The sequence below is a fragment of the Colletes latitarsis genome, unplaced genomic scaffold, assembly GCF_051014445.1.
Source record: "Colletes latitarsis isolate SP2378_abdomen unplaced genomic scaffold, iyColLati1 scaffold0006, whole genome shotgun sequence".
Lineage (NCBI taxonomy): Eukaryota > Metazoa > Arthropoda > Insecta > Hymenoptera > Colletidae > Colletes > Colletes latitarsis.
In genome coordinates this window covers 33486415-33513142 of record NW_027488366.1, presented here as the reverse complement: position 1 = coordinate 33513142, position 26728 = coordinate 33486415, and positions in this window count along the sequence as shown.

Here is a 26728-nt window from a genome sequence, read left to right as displayed (position 1 = left end):
AACCAGGTTTAATTGACTGTTTCAGTGTGGTACCACATTACTACGTGATCTAATCCAGAAATAGCCCAGGATCTAGCCATGAAGTATGAGAAATATGCGAAAGTATGAGCCTGACGAGGGCAAATCCTAGACCTAACCCAGACCTAACTTGCGTTATCCTCTAAAATATTTATCAAGACCAGGTTTAATTGATTGTTTCAGTGTGGTCCGACATTACTACGTGATCCAAACCAGAAAAAACCCAGGATCCGTTCGACAAGTATGTGAAGAATGCGAAAGTATGAGTCTGATGAGTGAAAATCCCAGGCCTAACCTAGACCTAACATGCGTTATCCTCAAAACTATTGCTCGAAACCTGGTTTAATCGACTGTTTCAGTGTGGTACCACATTACTATGTGATCCAAACCAGAAAATAACCCAGGATCTGTTCAACGAGTATGTGAAGTGTGCGAAAGTATGAGTCTGATGAGGGCAAATCCTAGACCTATCCCAGACCTAACATGCGTTATCCTCTAGAATATTTATCAAGACCAGGTTTAATTGACTGTTTCAGTGTGGAACCACATTGCTACGTGATCCAAACCAGAGAAAACCCAGGATCAGTTCAACAAGTATGTGAAGAATGCGAAAGTATGAGTCTGATGAGTGAAAATCCCAGGCCTAACCTAGACCTAACATGCGTTATCCTCAAAACTATTGCTCGAAACCTGGTCTAATTGAATGTTTCAGTGAGGTACCACATTACTACGTGTACCAATCCAGAAAAATCCCAGGATCCGTTCAGCAAGTATGTGAAGAATGCGAAAGTATGAGTCTGATGAGTGAAAATCTCAGGGCTAACCTAGACCTAACATGCGTTATCCTCTAAAATATTGATCCAAACCAGGTTTAGTGGACTGATTCAGTGTGGTACCACTTTACTACGTGATCCAAAGCAGAAAAAACCCTCGATCAGGTCAACATGTATGTTAGAACTGCGAAAGTATGACCCTGATGTGGGCAAATCCCAGGCCTAACCTAGACCTAACATGCGTTGTCCTCTAAAATATTGATGGAAACCAGGTTTAATTGACTGTTTCAGTGTTGCACTTCATTACTACGTGACGCAATCCAGAAAAAGCCCAGGATCTAGCCATCAAGTATGAGAAATATGCGAAAGAATGAGCCTAATGAGAGCAAATCCCAGACCTAACCTAGACCTAACATGAATTATTCTCTAAAATATTGATCAAAACGAGGTTTAATTGACTGTTTCAGTGTGGTACCACATTACTACGTGATCTAGTCCAGAAATAGCCCAGGATCTAGCCATGAAGTATGAGAAATATGCGAAAGTATGACCCTGACGAGGGCAAATCCTAGACCTAACCCAGACCTAACTTGCGTTATCCTCTAAAATATTTATCAAGACCAGGTTTAATTGATTGTTTCAGTGCGGTCCGACATTACTACGTGATCCAAACCAGAAAAAACCCAGGATCCGTTTAACAAGTATGTGAAGAATGCGAAAGTATGAGTCTGATGAGTGAAAATCCCCGGCCTAGCCTAGACCTAACATGCGTTATCCTCAAAAATATTGATCAAAACCAGGTTTAATTGACTGTTTCAGTGTGGTACCACATTATTATGTGATCCAAACCAGAAAATAACCCAGGATCTGTTCAACGAGTATGTGAAGTGTGCGAAAGTATGAGTCTGATGAGGGCAAATCCTAGACCTATCCCAGACCTAACATGCGTTATCCTCTAAAATATTGATCGAAACCAGGTTTAATTGACTGTTTCAGCGTGGTACCACATTACTACGTGATACAATCCAGAAACAGCCCAGGGTCTAGCCATGAAGTATGAGAAATGTGCGAAAGTATGAGCCTGATGAGGGCGAATCCCAGACCTATCCCAGACCTAACTTGCGTTATCCTCTAAAATATTGATCGAAATCAGGTTTAATTGACTGTTTCAGCGTGGTACCACATTACTACGTGATACAATCCAGAAACATCCCAGGGTCTAGCCATGAAGTATGAGAAATATGCGAAAGTATGAGCCTGATGAGGGCAAATCCAAGACCTAACCCAAACCTAACATGAGTTATCCTCTAAAATATTTATCATGACCAGGTTTAATTGAATGTTTCAGTGTGGTACCACATTACTACGTGAACCAAACCAGAAAAAACCCTGTATCCGTTCAACAAGTATGCGAAGAATGCGAAAGTATGAGTCTGATGAGTGAAAGTCCCAGGGCTAACCTAGACCTAACAAGCGTTATCCTCTAAAATATTGATCCAAACCAGGTTTAATGGACTGTTTCAGTGTGGTACCACTTTACTGCGTGATCCAAAGCAGAAAAAACCCTCGATCAGGTCAACATGTATGTTAAAACTGCGAAAGTATGACCCTGGTGTGGGCAAATCCCAGGCCTAACCTAGACCTAACATGCGTTGTCCTCTAAAATATTGATGGAAACCAGGTTTAATTGACTGTTTCAGTGTTGCACTTCATTACTACGTGATCCATACCAGTAAAAACCCAGGATCCGTTCAACAAGTATGTGAAGAATGCGAAAGTATGAGTGTGGTGAGTGAAAAACCCCGGCCTAACCTAGACCTAACATGCGTTATCCTCAAAAATATTGATCGAAACCAGGTTTAATCGACTGTTTCAGTGTGGTACCACACTTCTACGTGATACAATCCAGAAACAGCCCAGGATCTAGCCATGAAGTATGAGAAATATGCGAAAGTATGAGTCTGATGAGGGCAAATCCCAGACCTATCCGAGACCTAACATGCATTATCCTCTAAAATATTTATCAAGACCAGGTTTAATTGAATGTTTCAGTGTGGTACCACATTACTACGTGATCCAATCCAGAAATAGCCCTGGATCCAGCCATGAAGTATGAGAAATATGCGAAAGTATGAGCCTGATGGGGGCAAATCCTAGACCTAACCCAGACCTAACATGCGTTATCCTCTAAAATATTGATCGAAACCAGGTTTAATCGACTGTTTCAGTGTGGTACCACACTACTACGTGACCCAAACCGGGAAAAACCCAGGATCTGTTCAACAAGTGTGTGAAAAACGCGAAAGTATGAGCCTGATGAGGGCAAATCCCAGTCCTATCCCAGACCTAACTTGCGTTATCCTCAAAAATATTGATCGAAACCTGGTTTAATCGACTGTTTCAGTGTGGTACCACATTACTACGTGACCCAATCCAGAAATAGCCGAGGATCTAGCCATGAAGTATGAGAAATATGCGAAAGTATGAGCCTGACGAGGTCAAATCCTAGACCTAACCCAGACCAAACAGGCGTTATCCTCAAAAATATTGATCGAAACCGGGTTTAATCGACTGTTTCAGTGTGGTACCACATTACTACGTGATCCAAACCAGAAAAAACCCAGGATCCGTTCAACAAGTATGTGAAGAATGCGAAAGTATGAGTCTGATGAGTGAAAATCCCAGGCCTAACCTAGACCTAACAAGCGTTATGCTCAAAAATATTGATCAAAACCTGGTTTAATCGACTGTTTCAGTGAGGTGCCACATTACTATGTGATCCAAACCAGAAAATAACCCAGGATCTGTTCAACGAGTATGTGAAGTGTGCGAAAGTATGAGTATGATGAGGGCAAATCCCAGACCTATCCCAGACCTAACATGCGTTATCCTCTAAAATATTTATCAAGACCAGGTTTAGTTGATTGTTTCAGTGTGGTCCCACATTACTACGTGATCCAAACCAGAAAAAACCCAGGATCCGTTGAACAAGTATGTGAAGAATGCGAAAGTATGAGTCTGATGCGTGAAATTCCCCGGCCTAACCTAGACCTAACATGCGTTATCCTCAAAAATATTGATCGAAACCAGGTTTAATCGACTGTTTCAGTGTGGTACCACACTACTACGTGTCCCAAACCGGAAAAAACCCAGGATCTGTTCAACAAGTATGTGAAAAACGCAAAAGTATGAGCCTGATGAGGGCAAATCCCAGACCTATCCCAGACCTAACTTGCGTTATCCTCAAAAATATTGATAGAAACCTGGTTTAATCGACTGTTTCAGTGTGGTACCACATTACTACGTGATCTAATCCAGAAATAGCCCAGGATCTAGCCATGAAGTATGAGAAATATGCGAAAGTATGAGCCTGACGAGGGCAAATCCTAGACCTAACCCAGACCTAACTTGCGTTATCCTCTAAAATATTTATCAAGACCAGGTTTAATTGATTGTTTCAGTGTGGTCCGACATTACTACGTGATCCAAACCAGAAAAAACCCAGGATCCGTTCAACAAGTATGTGAAGAATGCGAAAGTATGAGTCTGATGAGTGAAAATCCCAGGCCTAACCTAGACCTAACATGCGTTATGCTCAAAACTATTGCTCGAAACCTGGTTTAATCGACTGTTTCAGTGTGGTACCACATTACTATGTGATCCAAACCAGAAAATAACCCAGGATCTGTTCAACGAGTATGTGAAGTGTGCGAAAGTATGAGTCTGATGAGGGCAAATCCTAGACCTATCCCAGACCTAACATGCGTTATCCTCTAGAATATTTATCAAGACCAGGTTTAATTGACTGTTTCAGTGTGGTACCACATTGCTACGTGATCCAAACCAGAGAAACCCAGGATCAGTTCAACAAGTATGTGAAAAACGCGAAAGTATGAGCCTGATGAGGGCAAATCCCAGACCTATCCCAGACCTAACTTTCGTTATCCTCTAAAATATTGATCGAAACCAGGTTTAATTGACTGTTTCAGCGTGGTACCTCGTTACTACGTGATACAATCCAGAAATAGCCCAGGATCTAGCCATGAAGTATGAGAAATATGCGAAGGTATGAGCCTGATGAGGGCAAATTCTAGACCTGACCCAGACCTAACATGCGTTTTCCGCTAAAATATTTATCAAGACCTGGTCTAATTGAATGTTTCAGTGAGGTACCACATTACTACGTGTACCAATCCAGAAAAATCCCAGGATCCGTTCAACAAGTATGTGAAGAATGCGAAAGTATGAGTCTGATGAGTGAAAATCTCAGGGCTAACCTAGACCTAACATGCGTTATCCTCTAAAATATTGTTCCAAACCAGGTTTAGTGGACTGATTCAGTGTGGTACCACTTTACTACGTGATCCAAAGCAGAAAAAAACCCTCGATCAGGTCAACATGTATGTTAGAACTGCGAAAGTATGACCCTGATGTGGGCAAATCCCAGGCCTAACCTAGACCTAACATGCGTTGTCCTCTAAAATATTGATGGAAACCAGGTTTAATTGACTGTTTCAGTGTTGCACTTCATTACTACGTGACGCAATCCAGAAAAAGCCCAGGATCTAGCCATCAAGTATGAGAAATATGCGAAAGAATGAGCCTGATGAGAGCAAATCCCAGACCTATCCCAGACCTAACGTGCGTTATCCTCTAAAATATTGATCGAAATCAGGTTTAATTGACTGTTTCAGCGTGGTACCACATTACTACGTGATACAATCCAGAAACAGCCCAGGGTCTAGCCATGAAGTATGAGAAATATGCGAAAGTATGAGCCTGATGAGGGCAAATCCAAGACCTAACCCAAACCTAACATGAGTTATCCTCTAAAATATTTATCATGACCAGGTTTAATTGAATGTTTCAGTGTGGGACCACATTACTACGTGAACCAAACCAGAAAAAACCCTGTATCCGTTCAACAAGTATGTGAAGAATGCGAAAGTATGAGTCTGATGAGTGAAAGTCCCAGGGCTAACCTAGACCTAACAAGCGTTATCCTCTAAAATATTGATCCAAACCAGGTTTAATGGACTGTTTCAGTGTGGTACCACTTTACTGCGTGATCCAAAGCAGAAAAAACCCTCGATCAGGTCAACATGTATGTTAAAACTGCGAAAGTATGACCCTGGTGTGGGCAAATCCCAGGCCTAACCTAGACCTAACATGCGTTGTCCTCTAAAATATTGATGGAAGCCAGGTTTAATTGACTGTTTCAGTGTTGCACTTCATTACTACGTGATCCATACCAGTAAAAACCCAGGATCCGATCAACAAGTATGTGAAGAATGCGAAAGTATGAGTGTGGTCAGTGAAAAACCCCGGCCTAACCTAGACCTAACATGTGTTATCCTCAAATATATTGATCGAAACCTGGTTTAATCGTCGGTTTCAGTGTGTTGCCACATTACTACGTGATCCAATCCAGAAATAGCCCAGGATCTAGCCATGAAATATGAGAAATATGCGAAAGTATGAGCCTGACGAGTGCAAATCCTAGACCTAACCCAGACCTAACATGAGTTATCCTCTAAAATATTTATCAAGACCAGGTTTAATTGATTGTTTCAGTGTGGTCCCACATTACTACGTGATCCAAACCAGAAAAAACCCAGGTTCCGTTCAACAAGTATGTGAAGAATGCGAAAGTATGAGTCTGATGAGTGAAAATCCCCGGCCTAACATAGACCTAACATGCGTTATCCTCAAAAATATTTATCAAGACCAGGTTTAATTAAATGTTTCAGTGTGGTACCACATTACTACGTGATCCAATCCAGAAATAGCCCAGGATCCAGCCATGAAGTATGAGAAATATGCGAAAGTATGAGCCTGATCGGGGCAAATCCTAGACCTAACCCAGACCTAACATGCGTTATCCTCTAAAATATTGATCGAAACCAGGTTTAATCGACTGTTTCAGTGTGGTACCACACTACTACGTGACCCAAACTGGGAAAATCCCAGGATCTGTTCAACAAGTGTGTGAAAAACGCGAAAGTATGAGCCGGATGAGGGCAAATCCCATTCCTATCCCAGACCTAACTTGCGTTATCCTCAAAAATATTGATCGAAACCTGGTTTAATCGACTGTTTCAGTGTGGTACCACATTACTACGTGACCCAATCCAGAAATAGCCGAGGATCTAGCCATGAAGTATGAGAAATATGCGAAAGTATGAGCCTGATGGGGGCAAATCCTAGACCTAACCCAGACCAAACATGCGTTATCCTCAAAAATATTGATCGAAACCGGGTTTAATCGACTGTTTCAGTGTGGTACCACATTACTACGTGATCCAAACCAGAAAAAACCCAGGATCCGTTCAACAAATATGTGAAGAATGCGAAAGTATGAGTCTGATGAGTGAAAATCCCAGGCCTAACCTAGACCTAACAAGCGTTATCCTCAAAAATATTGATCAAAACCTGGTTTAATCGACTGTTTCAGTGAGGTACCACATTACTATCTGATCCAAACCAGAAAATAACCCAGGATCTGTTCAACGAGTATGTGAAGTGTGCGAAAGTATGAGTATGATGAGGGCAAATCCCAGACCTATCCCAGACCTAACATGCGTTATCCTCTAAAATATTTATCAAGACCAGGTTTAGTTGATTGTTTCAGTGTGGTCCCACATTACTACGTGATCCAAACCAGCAAAAACCCAGGATCCGTTGAACAAGTATGTGAAGAATGCGAAAGTATGAGTCTGATGAGTGAAATTCCCCGGCCTAACCTAGACCTAACATGCGTTATCCTCAAAAATATTGATCGAAACCAGGTTTAATCGACTGTTTCAGTGTGGTACCACATTACTACGTGATCCAATCCAGAAATAGCCCAGGATCTAGCCATGAGATATGAGAAATATGCGAAAGTATGAGCCTGACGAGGGCAAATCCTAGACCTAACCCAGACCTAACATGCGTTATACTCTAAAATATTTATCAAGACCAGGTTTAATTGATTGCTTCAGAGTGGTCCCACATTACTACGTGATCCAAACCAGAAAAAACCCAGGATCCGTTCAACAAATATGTGAAGAATGCGAAAGTATGAGTCTGATGAGTGAAAATCCCAGACCTATCCCAGACCTAACATGCGTTATCCTGTAAAATATTTATCAAGACCAGGTTTAATTGAATGTTTCAGTGTGGTACCACATTACTACGTGAACCAAACCAGTAAAAACCCAGGATCCGTTCAACAAGTATGTGGAGAATGCGAAAGTATGTGTTTGATGAGTGAAAATCCTCGGCCTAACCTAGACGTAACATGCGTTATCCTCAAAAATATTGATCGAAACCAGGTTTAATTGACTGTTTCAGTGTTGCACTTCATTACTACGTGATCCAAACTAGTAAAAACCCAGGATCCGTCCAACAAGTATGTGAAGAATGCGAAAGTATGAGTGTGATGAGTGAAAATCCCAGACCTATCCCAGACCTAACATGCGTTATCCTGTAAAATATTTATCAAGACCAGGTTTAATTGAATGTTTCAGTGTGGTACCACATTACTACGTGAACCGAACCAGTAAAAACCGAGGATCCGTTCAACAAATATGTGAAGAATGCGAAAGTATGAGTCTGATGAGTGAAAATCCCAAACCTATCGCAGACCTAACATGCGTTATCCTGTAAAATATTTATCAAGACCAGGTTTAATTGATTGTTTCTGTGTGGGCCCACATTACCACGTGACACAATCCAGAAACAGCCCAGGATCTAGACATGAAGTAAGAGAAATATGCGAAAGTATGAGCCTGATGAGGGCAAATCCTAGACCTAACCCAAACCTAACATGCGTTATCCTCTAAAATATTTATCAAGACCAGGTTTAATTGAATGTTTCAGTGTGGTCCCACATTACTACGTGATCCAAACCAGAAAAAACACAGGATCCGTTCGACAAATATGTGAAGAATGCGAAAGTATCAGTCTGATGAGTGAAAATCCCAGACCTATCCCAGACCTAACATGCGTTATCCTGTAAAATATTTATCAAGACCAGGTTTAATTGAATGTTTCAGTGTGGTACCACATTACTACGTGAACCAAACCAGTAAAAACCCAGGATCCGTTCAACAAGTATGTGGAGAATGCGAAAGTATGTGTTTGATGAGTGAAAATCCTCGGCCTAACCTAGACGTAACATGCGTTATCCTCAAAAATATTGATCGAAACCAGGTTTTATCGACTGTTTCAGTGTGGTACCACATTACTACGTGATCCAAACCAGTAAAAACCCAGGATCCGTTCAACAAGTATGTGGAGAATGCGAAAGTATGAGTCTGATGAGTGAAAATCCTCGGCCTAATCTAGACCTAACATGCGTTGTCCTCTAAAATATTGATCGAAACCAGGTTTAATTGACTGTTTCAGTGTTGCACTTCATTACTACGTGATCCAAACTAGTAAAAACCCAGGATCCGTCCAACAAGTATGTGAAGAATGCGAAAGTATGAGTGTGATGAGTGAAAAACCCCGGCCTAACCTAGACCTAACATGCGTTATCCTCAAAAATATTGATCGAGACCAGGTTTAATCGACTGTTTCAGTGTGGTACCACATGACTACGTGATCCAAACCAGAAAAAAACCCAGGACCTGTTCAACAAGTATTTGAAGTATGCGAAAGAATGAGTCTGATGAGGGCAAATCCCAGGTCTAAGCTAGACCTAACATGCGTTATCCTCAAAAATATTGATCAAAACCTGGTTTAATCGACTGTTTCAGTGTGGTACCACATTACTATGTGATCCAAACCTGAAAATAATCCAGGATCTGTTCAAGGAGTATGTGAAGTGTGCGAAAGTATGAGTATGATGAGGGCAAATCCCAGACCTATCCCAGACCTAACATGCGTTATCCTCTAAAATATTTATCAAGACCAGCTTTAATTGAATGTTTCATTGTGGTACCACATTACTACGTGATCCAAACCATTAAAAACCAAGGATCCGTTCAACAAGTATGTGGAGAACGCGAAAGTACGAGTTTGATGAGTGAAAATCCTCGGCCTAACCTAGACCTAACATGCGTTATCCTCAAAAATATTGATCGAAACCAGGTTTAATCGACTGTTTCAGTGTGGTACCACATTACTACGTGATCCAAACCAGTAAAAGCCCAGGATCCGTTCAACAAGTATGTGGAGAATGCGAAAGTATGAGTCTGATGAGTGAAAATCCTCGGCCTAACCTAGTCCTAACATGCGTTGTCCTCTAAAATATTGATGGAAACCAGGTTTAATTGACTGTTTCAGTGTTGCACTTCATTACTACGTGATCCAAACCAGTAAAAACCCAGGATCCGTTCAACAACTATGTGAAGAATGCGACAGTATGAGTGTGATGAGTGAAAAACCCCGGCCTAACCTAGACCTAACATGCGTTATCCTCAAAAATATTGATCGAAACCTGGTTTAATCGTCTGTTTCAGTGTGGTGCCACATTACTATGTGATCCAAACCAGAAAAAACCCTGTATCTGTTCAACAAGTATGTGAAGAATGCGAAAGTATGAGTCTGATGAGTGAAAATCCCAGAGCTAACCTAGACCTAACAAGCGTTATCCTCTAAAATATTTATCAAGACCAGGTTTAATTGACTGTTTCAGCGTGGTACCACATTATTACGTGACACAATCCAGAAACAGCCCAGGATCTAGCCATGAAGTATGAGAAATATGCGAAAGTATGGGCCTGATGAGGGTAAATCCTAGACCTAACCCAAACCTAACATGCGTTATCCTCTAAAATATTCATCAAGACCAGGTTTAGTTGATTGTTTCAGTGTGGTCCCACATTACTACGTGATCCAGACCAGTAAAAACCCAGGATCCGTTCAACAAGTATGTGGAGAATGCGAAAGTATGAGTCTGATGAGTGAAAATCCTCGGCCTAACCTATACCTAACATGCGTTATCCTCAAAAATATTGATCGAAACCAGGTTTAATCGACTGTTTCAGTGTGGTACCACATGACTACGTGATCCAAACCAGAAAAAAACCCAGGACCTGTTCAACAAGTATTTGAAGTATGCGAAAGAATGAGTCTGATGAGGGCAAATCCCAGGCCTAAACTAGACCTAACATGCGTTATCCTCAAAAATATTGATCAAAACCTGGTTTAATCGACTGTTCCAGTGTGGTACCACATTACTATGTGATCCAAACCAGAAAATAACCCAGGATCTGTTCAACGAGTTTGTGAAGTGTGCGGAAGTATGAGTATGATGAGGGCAAATCCCAGACCTATCCCAGACCAAACATGCGTTATCCTCTAAAATATTTATCAAGACCAGGTTTAATTGATTGTTTCAGTGTGGTCCCACATTACTACGTGATCCAAACCAGAAAAAACCCAGGATCCGTCCTACAAGTATGTGAAGAATGCGAAAGTATGAGTCTGATGACTGAAAATCCCCGGCCTAACCTAGACCTAACATGCGTTATCCTCAAAAATATTGATCGAAGCCAGGTTTAATCGACTGTTTCAGTGTGGTCCCACACTACTACGTGACCCAAACCGGAAAAAACCCAGGATCTGTTCAACAAGTATGTGAAAAACGCGAAAGTATGGGCCTGATGAGGGCAAATCCCAGACCTATCCCAGACCTAACTTGCGTTATCCTCAAAAATATTTACCAAGACCAGGTTTAATTCATTGTTTCAGTGTGGTCCCACATTACTACGTGATCCAAACCAGAAAAAACCCAGGATCCGTTCAACAAGTATGTGAAGAATGCGAAAGTATGAGTCTGATGAGTGAAAGTCCCAGGCCTAACCTAGACCAAACATGCGTTATCCTCAAAAATATTGATCGAAACCTGGTTTAATTGACTGTTTCAGTGTGGTACCACATTACTACGGGACCCAAACCAGAAAAAACCCAGGATCTGTTCAACAAGTATGTGAAGAATGCGAAGGTATGAGTCTGATGAGTGAAAATTCCAGACCTATCCCAGACCAAACTTGGGTTATCCTCTATAATATTGATCCAAACCAGGTTTAATCGACTGTTTCAGTGTGGTACCACACTACTACGTGACCAAAACCGGAAAACACCCAGGATCTGTTCAACAAGTTTGTGAAGTGTGCGAAAGTATGAGTCTGATGAGTGAAAATCCCAGACCTATCCCAGACCTAACATGCGTTATCCTGTAAAATATTTATCAAGACCAGGTTTAATTGAATGTTTCAGTGTGGTACCACATTACTACGTGAACCAAACCAGTAAAAACCCAGGATCCGTTCAACAAGTATGTGGAGAATGCGAAAGTATGTGTTTGATGAGTGAAAATCCTCGGCCTAACCTAGACGTAACATGCGTTATCCTCAAAAATATTGATCGAAACCAGGTTTTATCGACTGTTTCAGTGTGGTACCACATTACTACGTGATCCAAACCAGTAAAAACCCAGGATCCGTTCAACAAGTATGTGGAGAATGCGAAAGTATGAGTCTGATGAGTGAAAATCCTCGGCCTAATCTAGACCTAACATGCGTTGTCCTCTAAAACATTGATCGAAACCAGGTTTAATTGACTGTTTCAGTGTTGCACTTCATTACTACGTGATCCAAACTAGTAAAAACCCAGGATCCGTCCAACAAGTATGTGAAGAATGCGAAAGTATGAGTGTGATGAGTGAAAAACCCCGGCCTAACCTAGACCTAACATGCGTTATCCTCAAAAATATTGATCGAGACCAGGTTTAATCGACTGTTTCAGTGTGGTACCACATGACTACGTGATCCAAACCAGAAAAAAACCCAGGACCTGTTCAACAAGTATTTGAAGTATGCGAAAGAATGAGTCTGATGAGGGCAAATCCCAGGTCTAAGCTAGACCTAACATGCGTTATCCTCAAAAATATTGATCAAAACCTGGTTTAATCGACTGTTTCAGTGTGGTACCACATTACTATGTGATCCAAACCTGAAAATAATCCAGGATCTGTTCAAGGAGTATGTGAAGTGTGCGAAAGTATGAGTATGATGAGGGCAAATCCCAGACCTATCCCAGACCTAACATGCGTTATCCTCTAAAATATTTATCAAGACCAGCTTTAATTGAATGTTTCATTGTGGTACCACATTACTACGTGATCCAAACCATTAAAAACCAAGGATCCGTTCAACAAGTATGTGGAGAACGCGAAAGTACGAGTTTGATGAGTGAAAATCCTCGGCCTAACCTAGACCTAACATGCGTTATCCTCAAAAATATTGATCGAAACCAGGTTTAATCGACTGTTTCAGTGTGGTACCACATTACTACGTGATCCAAACCAGTAAAAGCCCAGGATCCGTTCAACAAGTATGTGGAGAATGCGAAAGTATGAGTCTGATGAGTGAAAATCCTCGGCCTAACCTAGTCCTAACATGCGTTGTCCTCTAAAATATTGATGGAAACCAGGTTTAATTGACTGTTTCAGTGTTGCACTTCATTACTACGTGATCCAAACCAGTAAAAACCCAGGATCCGTTCAACAACTATGTGAAGAATGCGACAGTATGAGTGTGATGAGTGAAAAACCCCGGCCTAACCTAGACCTAACATGCGTTATCCTCAAAAATATTGATCGAAACCTGGTTTAATCGTCTGTTTCAGTGTGGTGCCACATTACTATGTGATCCAAACCAGAAAAAACCCTGTATCTGTTCAACAAGTATGTGAAGAATGCGAAAGTATGAGTCTGATGAGTGAAAATCCCAGAGCTAACCTAGACCTAACAAGCGTTATCCTCTAAAATATTTATCAAGACCAGGTTTAATTGACTGTTTCAGCGTGGTACCACATTATTACGTGACACAATCCAGAAACAGCCCAGGATCTAGCCATGAAGTATGAGAAATATGCGAAAGTATGGGCCTGATGAGGGTAAATCCTAGACCTAACCCAAACCTAACATGCGTTATCCTCTAAAATATTCATCAAGACCAGGTTTAGTTGATTGTTTCAGTGTGGTCCCACATTACTACGTGATCCAGACCAGTAAAAACCCAGGATCCGTCCTACAAGTATGTGGAGAATGCGAAAGTATGAGTCTGATGAGTGAAAATCCTCGGCCTAACCTATACCTAACATGCGTTATCCTCAAAAATATTGATCGAAACCAGGTTTAATCGACTGTTTCAGTGTGGTACCACATGACTACGTGATCCAAACCAGAAAAAAACCCAGGACCTGTTCAACAAGTATTTGAAGTATGCGAAAGAATGAGTCTGATGAGGGCAAATCCCAGGCCTAAACTAGACCTAACATGCGTTATCCTCAAAAATATTGATCAAAACCTGGTTTAATCGACTGTTCCAGTGTGGTACCACATTACTATGTGATCCAAACCAGAAAATAACCCAGGATCTGTTCAACGAGTTTGTGAAGTGTGCGGAAGTATGAGTATGATGAGGGCAAATCCCAGACCTATCCCAGACCAAACATGCGTTATCCTCTAAAATATTTATCAAGACCAGGTTTAATTGATTGTTTCAGTGTGGTCCCACATTACTACGTGATCCAAACCAGAAAAAACCCAGGATCCGTCCTACAAGTATGTGAAGAATGCGAAAGTATGAGTCTGATGACTGAAAATCCCCGGCCTAACCTAGACCTAACATGCGTTATCCTCAAAAATATTGATCGAAGCCAGGTTTAATCGACTGTTTCAGTGTGGTCCCACACTACTACGTGACCCAAACCGGAAAAAACCCAGGATCTGTTCAACAAGTATGTGAAAAACGCGAAAGTATGGGCCTGATGAGGGCAAATCCCAGACCTATCCCAGACCTAACTTGCGTTATCCTCAAAAATATTTACCAAGACCAGGTTTAATTCATTGTTTCAGTGTGGTCCCACATTACTACGTGATCCAAACCAGAAAAAACCCAGGATCCGTTCAACAAGTATGTGAAGAATGCGAAAGTATGAGTCTGATGAGTGAAAGTCCCAGGCCTAACCTAGACCAAACATGCGTTATCCTCAAAAATATTGATCGAAACCTGGTTTAATTGACTGTTTCAGTGTGGTACCACATTACTACGGGACCCAAACCAGAAAAAACCCAGGATCTGTTCAACAAGTATGTGAAGAATGCGAAGGTATGAGTCTGATGAGTGAAAATTCCAGACCTATCCCAGACCAAACTTGGGTTATCCTCTATAATATTGATCCAAACCAGGTTTAATCGACTGTTTCAGTGTGGTACCACACTACTACGTGACCAAAACCGGAAAACACCCAGGATCTGTTCAACAAGTTTGTGAAGTGTGCGAAAGTATGAGTATGGTGAGGGCAAATCCCAGATCTATCCCAGACCTAACATGCGTTATCCTCTAAAATATTTATCATGACTAGGTTTAATTGATTGTTTCAGTGTGGTCCCACATTACTACGTGATCCAAACCGGAAAAAACCCAGGATCCGTTTAACAAGTATGTGAAGAATGCGAAAGTATGAGTCTGATGAGTGAAAATCCCCGGCCTAACCTAGACCTAACATGCGTTATCCTCAAAAATATTGATCGAAACCTGGTTTAATCGACTGTTTCAGTGTGGTACCACATTACTACCGGACCCAAACCAGAAAAAACCCAGGATCTGTTCAACAAGTATGTGAAGAATGCGAAAGTATGAGTCTGATGAGTGAAAATCCCAGACCTATCCCAGACCTAACTTGCGTTATCCTCTAAAATATTGATCGAAACCAGGTTTAATTGACTGTTTCAGCGTGGTACCACATTATTACGTGATACAATCCAGAAACAGCCCAGGATCTAGCCATGAAGTATGAGAAATATGCGAAAGTATCAGCCTGATGAGGGCAAATCCTAGACCTAACCCAAACCTAACATGCGTTATCCTCTAAAATATTGATCCAAACCAGGTTTAATGGACTGCTTCAGTGTGGTACCTCTTTACTACGTGATCCAAAGCAGAAAAAAACCCAGGATCTGTTCAATAAGTATGTGAAGTATGCGAAAGTATGAGTCTGATGAGGGCAAATCTAGGCCTAAACTAGACCTAACATGCGTTATCCTCAAAAATATTAATCGAAACCAGGTTTAATCGACTGTTTCAGTGTGGTACCACATTACTACGTGATCCAAACCAGAAAAAAACCCTGGATCTTGTCAAGGAGTATGTGAAGTGTGCGAAAGTATGAGTCTGATGAGGGATAATCCCAGGCCAAACCTAAACCTAACACGCGTCATCTTCTAAAATATTGAGCGAAACCAGGTTTAATTGATTGTTTCAGTGTGGTACCACATTACTACGTGATGCAATCCAGAAATATCCCAGGATATAGCCATGAAGTATAAGAAATATGCGATAGTATGAGTCTGATGGGGGCAAATCCCAGACCTATCCCAGACCAAACTTGCGTTATCCTCTAAAATATTGATCCAAACCAGGTTTAATGGACTGTTGCAGTGAGGTCCCACATTACTACGTGATCCAAACCAGAAAAAACCCAGGATCCGTTCAACAAGTATGTGAAGAATACGAAAGTATGTGTCTGATGAGTGAAAATCCAGGCCTAACCTAGACCTAACATGCGTTATCCTCAAAAATATTGATCGAAACCTGGTTTAATCGACTGTTTCAGTGTGGTACCACATTACTACGTGACCCAAACCAGAAAAAACCCAGGATCTGTTCAACAAGTATGTGAAAAACGCGAAAGTATGAGCCTGATGAGGGCAAATCCCAGACCTATCCCAGACCTAACTTCCGTTATCCTCTAAAATATTGATCGAAGCAGGTTTAATTGACTGTTTCAGTGTGGTACCACATTACTACGTGATCCAGTCCAGAAATAGCCCAGGATCTAGCCATGAAGCATGAGAAACATGCGAAAGTATGAGCCTGACGAGGGCAAAGCCTAGACCTAACCCAGACCTAACATGCGTTATCCTCTAAAATATTTACCATGACCAGGTTTAATTGATTGTTTCAGTGTGGCCCCACATTACTACGTGATCCAAACCAGAAAAAACCCAGGATCCGTTCAACAAGTATGTGAAGAATGCGATTGTATGAGTCTGATGAGTGAAAATCCCAGGCCTAACCTAGACCTAACATGCGTTATCCTCAAAATTATTGATCGAAACCTGGTTTAATCGACTGTTTCAGTGTGGTACCACATTACTACGTGACACAAACCAGTAAAAACCCAGAATCTGTTCAACAAGTATGTGAAAAACGCGTAAGTATGAGCCTGATGAGGGCAAATCCCAGACCTATCCCAGACCAAACTTGCGTTATCCTCTAAAATATTGATCGAAACCTGGTTTAATCGACTGTTTCAGTGTGGTACCACATTACTACGTGACCCAAACCAGAAAAAACCCAGAATCTGTTCAACAAGTATGTGAAAAACGCGTAAGTATGAGCCTGAAGAGGGCAAATCCCAGACCTATCCCAGACCAAACTTGCGTTATCCTCTAAAATATTGATCCAAACCAAGTTTAATGGACTGCTTCAGTGTGGTACCACTTTACTACGTGATGCAAAGCAGAAAAAACCCTCGATCAGGTCAACATGTATGTTAAAACTGCGAAAGTATGATCCTGATGAGGGCAAATCCCAGGCCTATCCCAGACCTAACATGCGTTGTCCTCTAAAATATTGATGGAAACCAGGTTTAATTGACTGTTTCAGTGTGGTACCACATTACTACGTGATGCAATCCAGAAAAAGCCCAGGATCTAGCCATCATGTATGAGAAATATGCGAAAGAATGAGCCTGATGAGAGCAAATCCCAGACCTAACCTAGACCTAACATGCGTTATCCTCTAAAATATTGATCAAAACCAGGTTTAATTGACTGTTTCAGTGTGGTACCACATTACTACGTGATCCAATCCAGAAATAGCCCAGGATCCAGCCATGAAGTATGAGAAATATGCGAAAGTATGAGCCTGACGGGGGCAAATCCTATACCTAACCCTAACCTAACATGCGTTATCCTCTAAAATATTTATCAAGACCAGGTTAATTGAATGTTTCAGTGTGGTACCACATTACTACGTGAACCAAACTAGAAAAAACCCAGGAGCCGTTCAACAACTATGTGAAGAATGCGAAAGTGTGAGTCAGATGAGTGAATATCCCCGGCCTAACCTAGACCTAACATGCGTTATCCCCAAAAATATTGATCGAAACCAGGTTTAATCGGCTGTTTCAGTGTGGTACCACATTACTACGTGATCCAAACCAGAAAAAACCCCAGGATCTTTTCAACAAGTATGTGAAGAATGCGAAAGTATGAGTCTGATGAGGGCAAATCCCAGACCTAAACTAGACATAACTTTCGTTATCCTCTAAAATATTGATCGAAACCAGGTTTAATTGACTGTTTTAGTGTGGTACCACTTTTCTACGTGATCCAAAGCAGAGAAAACCCTCGATCAGGTCATCATGCATGTTAAAACTGCGAAAGTATGAGCATGATGTGGGCAAATCCCAGACCTATCCCAGACCTAACATGCGTTATCCTCAAAAATATTAATCGAAACCAGGCTTAATCGACTGTTTCAGTGTGGTACCACATTACTACGTGATCCAAACCAGAAAAAAACCCAGGATCTTGTCAACGAGTATGTGAAGTGTGCGAAAGTATGAGTCTGATGAGGGCTAATTCCAGACCTATCCCAGACCTAACTTGCGTTATCCTCTAAAATAGTGATCGAAACCAGGTTTGATTGACTGTTTTAGTTGTGGTACCACTTTACTACGTGATCCAAAGCAGAAAAAACCCTCGATCAGGTCAACATGCATGTTAAAACTGCGGAAGTATGAGCCTGATGAGGGCAAATCCCAGACCTATCCCAGACCTAACATGCGTTATCCTCAAAACTATTGATCGAAACCAGGTTTAATCGACCGTTTCAGTGTGGTACCACACTACTACGTGACCCAAGCCGGATAAAACCCAGGATCTGTTCAACAAGTATGTGAAAAACGAGAAAGTATGAGCCTGATGAGGGCAAATCCCAGACCTATCCCAGACCTAACTTGCGTTATCCTCTAAAATAGTGATCGAAACCAGGTTTGATTGACTGTTTTAGTTGTGGTACCACTTTACTACGTGATCCAAAGCAGAAAAAACCCTCGATCAGGTCAACATGCATGTTAAAACTGCGGAAGTATGAGCCTGATGAGGGCAAATCCCAGACCCATCCCAGACCTAACATGCGTTATCCTCAAAACTATTGATCGAAACCAGGTTTAATCGACCGTTTCAGTGTGGTACCACACTACTACGTGACCCAAGCCGGATAAAACCCAGGATCTGTTCAACAAGTATGTGAAAAACGAGAAAGTATGAGCCTGATGAGGGCAAATCCCAGACCTATCCCAGACCTAACTTGCGTTATCCTCTAAAATAGTGATGGAAACCAGGTTTAATTGACTGTTTCAGTGTGGTACCACATTACTACGTGATGCAATCCAGAAAAAGCCCAGGATCTATCCATCAAGTATGAGAAATATGCGAAAGAATGAGCCTAATGAGAGCAAATCCCAGACCTAACCTAGACCTAACATGGATTATTCTCTAAAATATTGATCAAAACCAGGTTTAATTGACTGTTTCAGTGTGGTACCACATTACTACGTGATCCAATCCAGAAATAGCCCAGGATCCAGCCATGAAGTATGAGAAATATGCGAAAGTATGAGCCTGACGGGGGCAAATCCTAGACCTAACCCTAACCTAACATGCGTTATCCTCTAAAATATTTATCAAGACCAGGTTAATTGAATGTTTCAGTGTGGTACCACATTACTACGTGAACCAAACTAGAAAAAACCCAGGAGCCGTTCAACAACTATGTGAAGAATGCGAAAGTGTGAGTCAGATGAGTGAATATCCCCGGCCTAACCTAGACCTAACATGCGTTATCCCCAAAAATATTGATCGAAACCAGGTTTAATCGGCTGTTTCAGTGTGGTACCACATTACTACGTGATCCAAACCAGAAAAAACCCCAGGATCTTTTCAACAAGTATGTGAAGAATGCGAAAGTATGAGTCTGATGAGGGCAAATCCCAGACCTAAACTAGACATAACTTTCGTTATCCTCTAAAATATTGATCGAAACCAGGTTTAATTGACTGTTTTAGTGTGGTACCACTTTTCTACGTGATCCAAAGCAGAGAAAACCCTCGATCAGGTCATCATGCATGTTAAAACTGCGAAAGTATGAGCATGATGTGGGCAAATCCCAGACCTATCCCAGACCTAACATGCGTTATCCTCAAAAATATTAATCGAAACCAGGCTTAATCGACTGTTTCAGTGTGGTACCACATTACTACGTGATCCAAACCAGAAAAAAACCCAGGATCTTGTCAACGAGTATGTGAAGTGTGCGAAAGTATGAGTCTGATGAGGGCTAATTCCAGACCTATCCCAGACCTAACTTGCGTTATCCTCTAAAATAGTGATCGAAACCAGGTTTGATTGACTGTTTTAGTTGTGGTACCACTTTACTACGTGATCCAAAGCAGAAAAAACCCTCGATCAGGTCAACATGCATGTTAAAACTGCGGAAGTATGAGCCTGATGAGGGCAAATCCCAGACCTATCCCAGACCTAACATGCGTTATCCTCAAAACTATTGATCGAAACCAGGTTTAATCGACCGTTTCAGTGTGGTACCACACTACTACGTGACCCAAGCCGGATAAAACCCAGGATCTGTTCAACAAGTATGTGAAAAACGAGAAAGTATGAGCCTGATGAGGGCAAATCCCAGACCTATCCCAGACCTAACTTGCGTTATCCTCTAAAATAGTGATCGAAACCAGGTTTGATTGACTGTTTTAGTTGTGGTACCACTTTACTACGTGATCCAAAGCAGAAAAAACCCTCGATCAGGTCAACATGCATGTTAAAACTGCGGAAGTATGAGCCTGATGAGGGCAAATCCCAGACCCATCCCAGACCTAACATGCGTTATCCTCAAAACTATTGATCGAAACCAGGTTTAATCGACTGTTTCAGTGTGGTACCACACTACTACGTGACCCAAGCCGGAAAAAACCCAGGATCTGTTCAACAAGTATGTGAAAAACGAGAAAGTATGAGCCTGATGAGGGCAAATCCCAGACCTATCCCAGACCTAACTTGCGTTATCCTCTAAAATATTGAACAAAACCAGGTTTAATTGACTGTTTCAGCGTGGTACCACATTACTACGTGATACAATCCAGAAACAGCCCAGGATCTAGCCATGAAGTATGAGAAATATGCGAAAGTATGAGCCTGATGTGGGAAAATCCCAGGCCTAACCTAGACCTAACATGCGTTGTCCTCTAAAATATTGATCGAAACCAGGTTTAATCGACTGTTTTAGTGTGGTACCACTTTACTACGTGATCCAAAGCAGAAAAAACCCTCGATCAGGTCAACATGCATGTTAAAACTGCAAAAGTATGAGCCTGATGAGGGCAAATCCCAGACCGATCTCAGTCCTAACATGCGTTATCCTCAGAAATATTAATCGAAACCAGGTTTAATCGACTGTTTCAGTGTGGTACCACATTACTACGTGATCCAATCCAGAAATAGCCCAGGATCTAGCCATGAAGTATGAGAAATATGCGAAAGTATGAGCCTGATGAGGGCAAATCCTAGACCTAACCCAGACCTAACATGCGTTGTCCTCTAAAATATTTATCCAGACCAGGTTTAATTGATTGTCTCAGTGTGGTCCCACATTACTACGTGATGCAATCCAGAAAAAGCCCAGGATCTAGCCATCATGTATGAGAAATATGCGAAAGAATGAGCCTGATGAGAGGAAATCCCAGACCTAACCTAGACCTAACATGAATTATTCTCTAAAATATTGATCGAAACCAGGTTTAATTGACTGTTTCAGTGTGGACCCACATTACTACCTGATCCAAATCAGAAAAAACCCAGGATCCGTTCAACAAGTATGTGAAGAATGCCAAAGTTTGAGTCTGATGAGTGAAAATCCCAGACCTAACCTAGACCTAACATGCGTTATCCTCTAAAATATTGATCCAAACCAGGTTTAATGGACTGTTTCAGTGTGGTACCACACTACTACGTGATCCAAACCAGAAAAAACCCAGGATCTATTCAACAAGTATGTGAAAAACGCGAAAGTATGAGCCTGATGAGAGCAAATCCCAGACCTATCCCAGACCTAACTTGCGTTGTTCTCTAAGATATTGATGGAAACCAGGTTTAATTGACTGTTTCAGTGTTGTACTTCATTACTACGTGATGCAATCCAGAAAAAGCCCAGGATCTAGCCATCAAGTATGAGAGATATGCGAAGGAATGAGCCTGATGAGAGCAAATCCCAGACCTAACCTAGACCTAACATGAATTATTCTCTAAAATATTGATCGAAACCAGGTTTAATTGACTGTTTCAGTGTGGTCCCACATTACTACGTGATCAAATCCAGAAATAGCCCAGGATCTAGCCATGAAGTATGAGAAATATGCGAAAGTATGAGCCTGACGAGGGCAAATCCTAGACCTAACCCAGACCTAACATGCGTTATCCTCTAATATATTTATCATGACCAGGTTTAATTGATTGTTTCAGTGTGGTCCCACATTACTACCTGATCCAAACCAGAAAAAACCCAGGATCTGTTCAACAAGTATGTGAAAATCGCGAAAGTATGAGCCTGATGAGGGCAAATCCCAGACCTATCCCAGACCAAACTTGCGTTATCCTCTAAAATATTGATCGAAACCAGGTTTAATCGACTGTTTCAGTGTGGTACCACATTGCTACGTGATCCAAACCAGAAAAAACCCAGGATCAGTTCAACAAGTATGTGAAGAATGCGAAAGTATGAGTCTGAGGAGTGGAAATCCCAGACCTATCTCAGACCAAACTTGCGTTATCCTCTAAAATATTGATCGAAACCTGGTTTAATCGACTGTTTCAGTGTGGTACCACTATGCTACGTGATCCAAACCAGAAAAAACCCAGGATCAGTTCAACAAGTATGTGAAAAACGCGAAAGTATGAGCCTGATGAGGGCGAATCCCAGACCTATCCCAGACCTAACATGCGTTGTCCTCTAAAATGTTTATCAAGACCAGGTTTAATTGATTGTTTCAGTGTGGCCCCACATTACTACGTGATCCAAACCAGAAAAAACCCAGGATCCGTTCAACAAGTATGTGAAGAATGCGAAAGTATGAGTCTGATGAGTGAAAATCCCAGGCCTAACCTAGACCTAACATGCGTTATCCTCAAAATTATTGATCGAAACTTGGTTTAATCGACTGTTTCAGTGTGGTACCACATTACTACGTGACCCAAACCAGAAAAAACCCAGAATCTGTTCAACAAGTATGTGAAAAACGCGTAAGTATGAGCCTGATGAGGGCAAATCCTAGACCTAACCCAGACCTAACATGCGTTGTCCTCTAAAATGTTTATCAAGACCAGGTTTAATTGATTGTTTCAGTGTGGTCCCACATTACTACGTGATGCAATCCAGAAAAAGCCCAGGATCTAGCCATCAAGTATGGGAAATATGCGAAAGAATGAGCCTGATGAGAGCAAATCCCAGACCTAACCTAGACCTAACATGAATTATTCTCTAAAATATTGATCGATACCAGGTTTAATCGACTGTTTCAGTGTGGTACCACATTCCTACGTGATCCAAACCAGTAAAAACCCAGGATCCGTTCAACAAGTATGTGGAGAATGCGAAAGTATGAGTCTGATGAGTGATAATCCTCGGCCTAACCTAGACCTAACATGCGTTGTCCTCTAAAATATTGATGGAAGCAGGTTTAATTGACTGTTTCAGTGTTGCACTTCATTACTACCTGATCCAAACCAGTAAAAACCCAGGATCCGTTCAACAAGTACGTGAAGAATGCGAAAGTATGAGTGTGATGAGCGAAAATCCCAGGGCTAACCTAGACCTAACAAGCGTTACCCTCTAAAATATTGATCCAAACCAGGTTTAATGGACTGTTTCAGTGTGGTACCACACTACTACGTGATCCAAACCAGAAAAAACCCAGGATCTGTTCAACAAGTATGTGAAAAACGCGAAAGTATGAGCCTGATGAGGGCAAATCCCAGACATATCCCAGACCTAACTTGCGTTGTCCTCTAAGGTATTGATGGAAACCAGGTTTAATTGACTGATTCAGTGTTGTACTTCATTACTACGTGGTGCAATCCAGAAGGAGCCCAGGATCTAGCCATCAAGTATGAGAAATATGCGAAAGAATAAGCCTGATGAGAGCAAATCCCAGACCTAACCTAGACCTAACATGAATTATTCTCTAAAATATTGATCGAAATCAGGTTTAATTGACTGTTTCAGTGTGGTCCCACATTACTACGTGATCCAAACCAGAAAAAACCCAGGATCCGTTCAACAAGTATGTGAAGACCGCGAAAGTATGAGTCTGATGAGTGAAAATCCCAGACCTAACCTAGACCTAACTTGCGTTGTCCTCTAAGGTATTGATGGAAACCAGGTTTAATTGACTGGTTCAGTGTTGTACTTCATTACTACGTGATGCAATCCAGAAAGAGCCCAGGATCTAGCCATCAAGTATGAGAAATATGCGAAAGAATAAGCCTGATGAGAGCAAATCCCAGACCTAACCTAGACCTAACATGAATTATTCTCTAAAATATTGATCGAAATCAGGTTTAATTGACTGTTTCAGTGTGGTCCCACATTACTACGTGATCCAAACCAGAAAAAACCCAGGATCCGTTCAACAAGTATGTGAAGAACGCGAAAGTATGAGTCTGATGAGTGAAAATCCCTGACCTAACCTAGACCTAACATGCGTTATCCTCTAAAATATTGATCCAAACCAGGTTTAATGGACTGTTTCAGTGTGGTACCACACTACTACGTGATCCAAACCCGAAAAAACCCAGGATCTGTTCAACAAGTATGTGAAGAATGCGAAAGTATGAGTCTGAAGAGTGAAAATCCCCGGCCTAACCTAGACCTAACATGCGTTATCCTCAAAAATATTGATCGAAACCAGGTTTAATCGACTATTTCAGAATGGTACTACATTACTACGTGAACCAAACCAGTAAAAACCCAGGATCTGTTCAATAAGTATGTGAAGTATGCGAAAGTATGAGTCTGATGAGGGCAAATCTAGGCCTAAACTAGACCTAACATGCGTTATCCTCAAAAATATTAATCGAAACCAGGTTTAATCGACTGTTTCAGTGTGGTACCACATTACTACGTGATCGAAACCAGAAAAAAACCCTGGATCTTGTCAAGGAGTATGTGAAGTGTGCGAAAGTATGAGTCTGATGAGGGATAATCCCAGGCCAAACCTAAACCTAACACGCGTCATCTTCTAAAATATTGAGCGAAACCAGGTTTAATTGATTGTTTCAGTGTGGTACCACATTACTACGTGATGCAATCCAGAAATATCCCAGGATATAGCCATGAAGTATAAGAAATATGCGATAGTATGAGTCTGATGGGGGCAAATCCCAGACCTATCCCAGACCAAACTTGCGTTATCCTCTAAAATATTGATCCAAACCAGGTTTAATGGACTGTTGCAGTGAGGTCCCACATTACTACGTGATCCAAACCAGAAAAAACCCAGGATCCGTTCAACAAGTATGTGAAGAATACGAAAGTATGTGTCTGATGAGTGAAAATCCAGGCCTAACCTAGACCTAACATGCGCTATCCTCCAAAATATTGATCGAAACCTGGTTTAATTGAATGTTTCAGTGTGGTACCACATTACTACGTGAACCAAACCAGAAAAAACCCTGTATCCGTTCAACAAGTATGTGAAGAATGCGAAAGTATGAGTCTGATGAGTGAAAGTCCCAGGGCTAACCTAGACCTAACAAGCGTTATCCTCTAAAATATTGAGCGAAACCAGGTTTAATTGATTGTTTCAGTGTGGTACCACATTACTACGTGATGCAATCCAGAAATATCCCAGGATATAGCCATGAAGTATAAGAAATATGCGATAGTATGAGTCTGATGGGGGCAAATCCCAGACCTATCCCAGACCAAACTTGCGTTATCCTCTAAAATATTGATCCAAACCAGGTTTAATGGACTGTTTCAGTGTGGTACCACTTTACTGCGTGATCCAAAGCAGAAAAAACCCTCGATCAGGTCAACATGTATGTTAAAACTGCGAAAGTATGACCCTGGTGTGGGCAAATCCCAGGCCTAACCTAGACCTAACGTGCGTTGTCCTCTAAAATATTGATGGAAGCCAGGTTTAATTGACTGTTTCAGTGTTGCACTTCATTACTACGTGATCCATACCAGTAAAAACCCAGGATCCGTTCAACAAGTATGTGAAGAATGCGAAAGTATGAGTGTGGTCAGTGAAAAACCCCGGCCTAACCTAGACCTAACATGCGTTATCCTCAAATATATTGATCGAAACCTGGTTTAATCGTCGATTTCAGTGTGTTACCACATTACTACGTGATCCAATCCAGAAATAGCCCAGGATCTAGCCATGAAATATGAGAAATATGCGAAAGTATGAGCCTGACGAGGGCAAATCCTAGACCTAACCCAGACCTAACATGCGTTATCCTCTAAAATATTTATCAAGACCAGGTTTAATTGATTGTTTCAGTGTGGTCCCACATTACTACGTGATCCAAACCAGAAAAAACCCAGGTTCCGTTCAACAAGTATGTGAAGAATGCGAAAGTATGAGTCTGATGAGTGAAAATCCCCGGCCTAACATAGACCTAACATGCGTTATCCTCAAAAATATTGATCGAAACCAGGTTTAATCGACTGTTTCAGTGTGGTACCACACTACTACGTGATACAATCCAGAAACAGCCCAGGATCTAGCCATGAAGTATCAGAAATATGCGAAAGTATGAGCCTGACGAGGGCAAATCCTAGACCTAA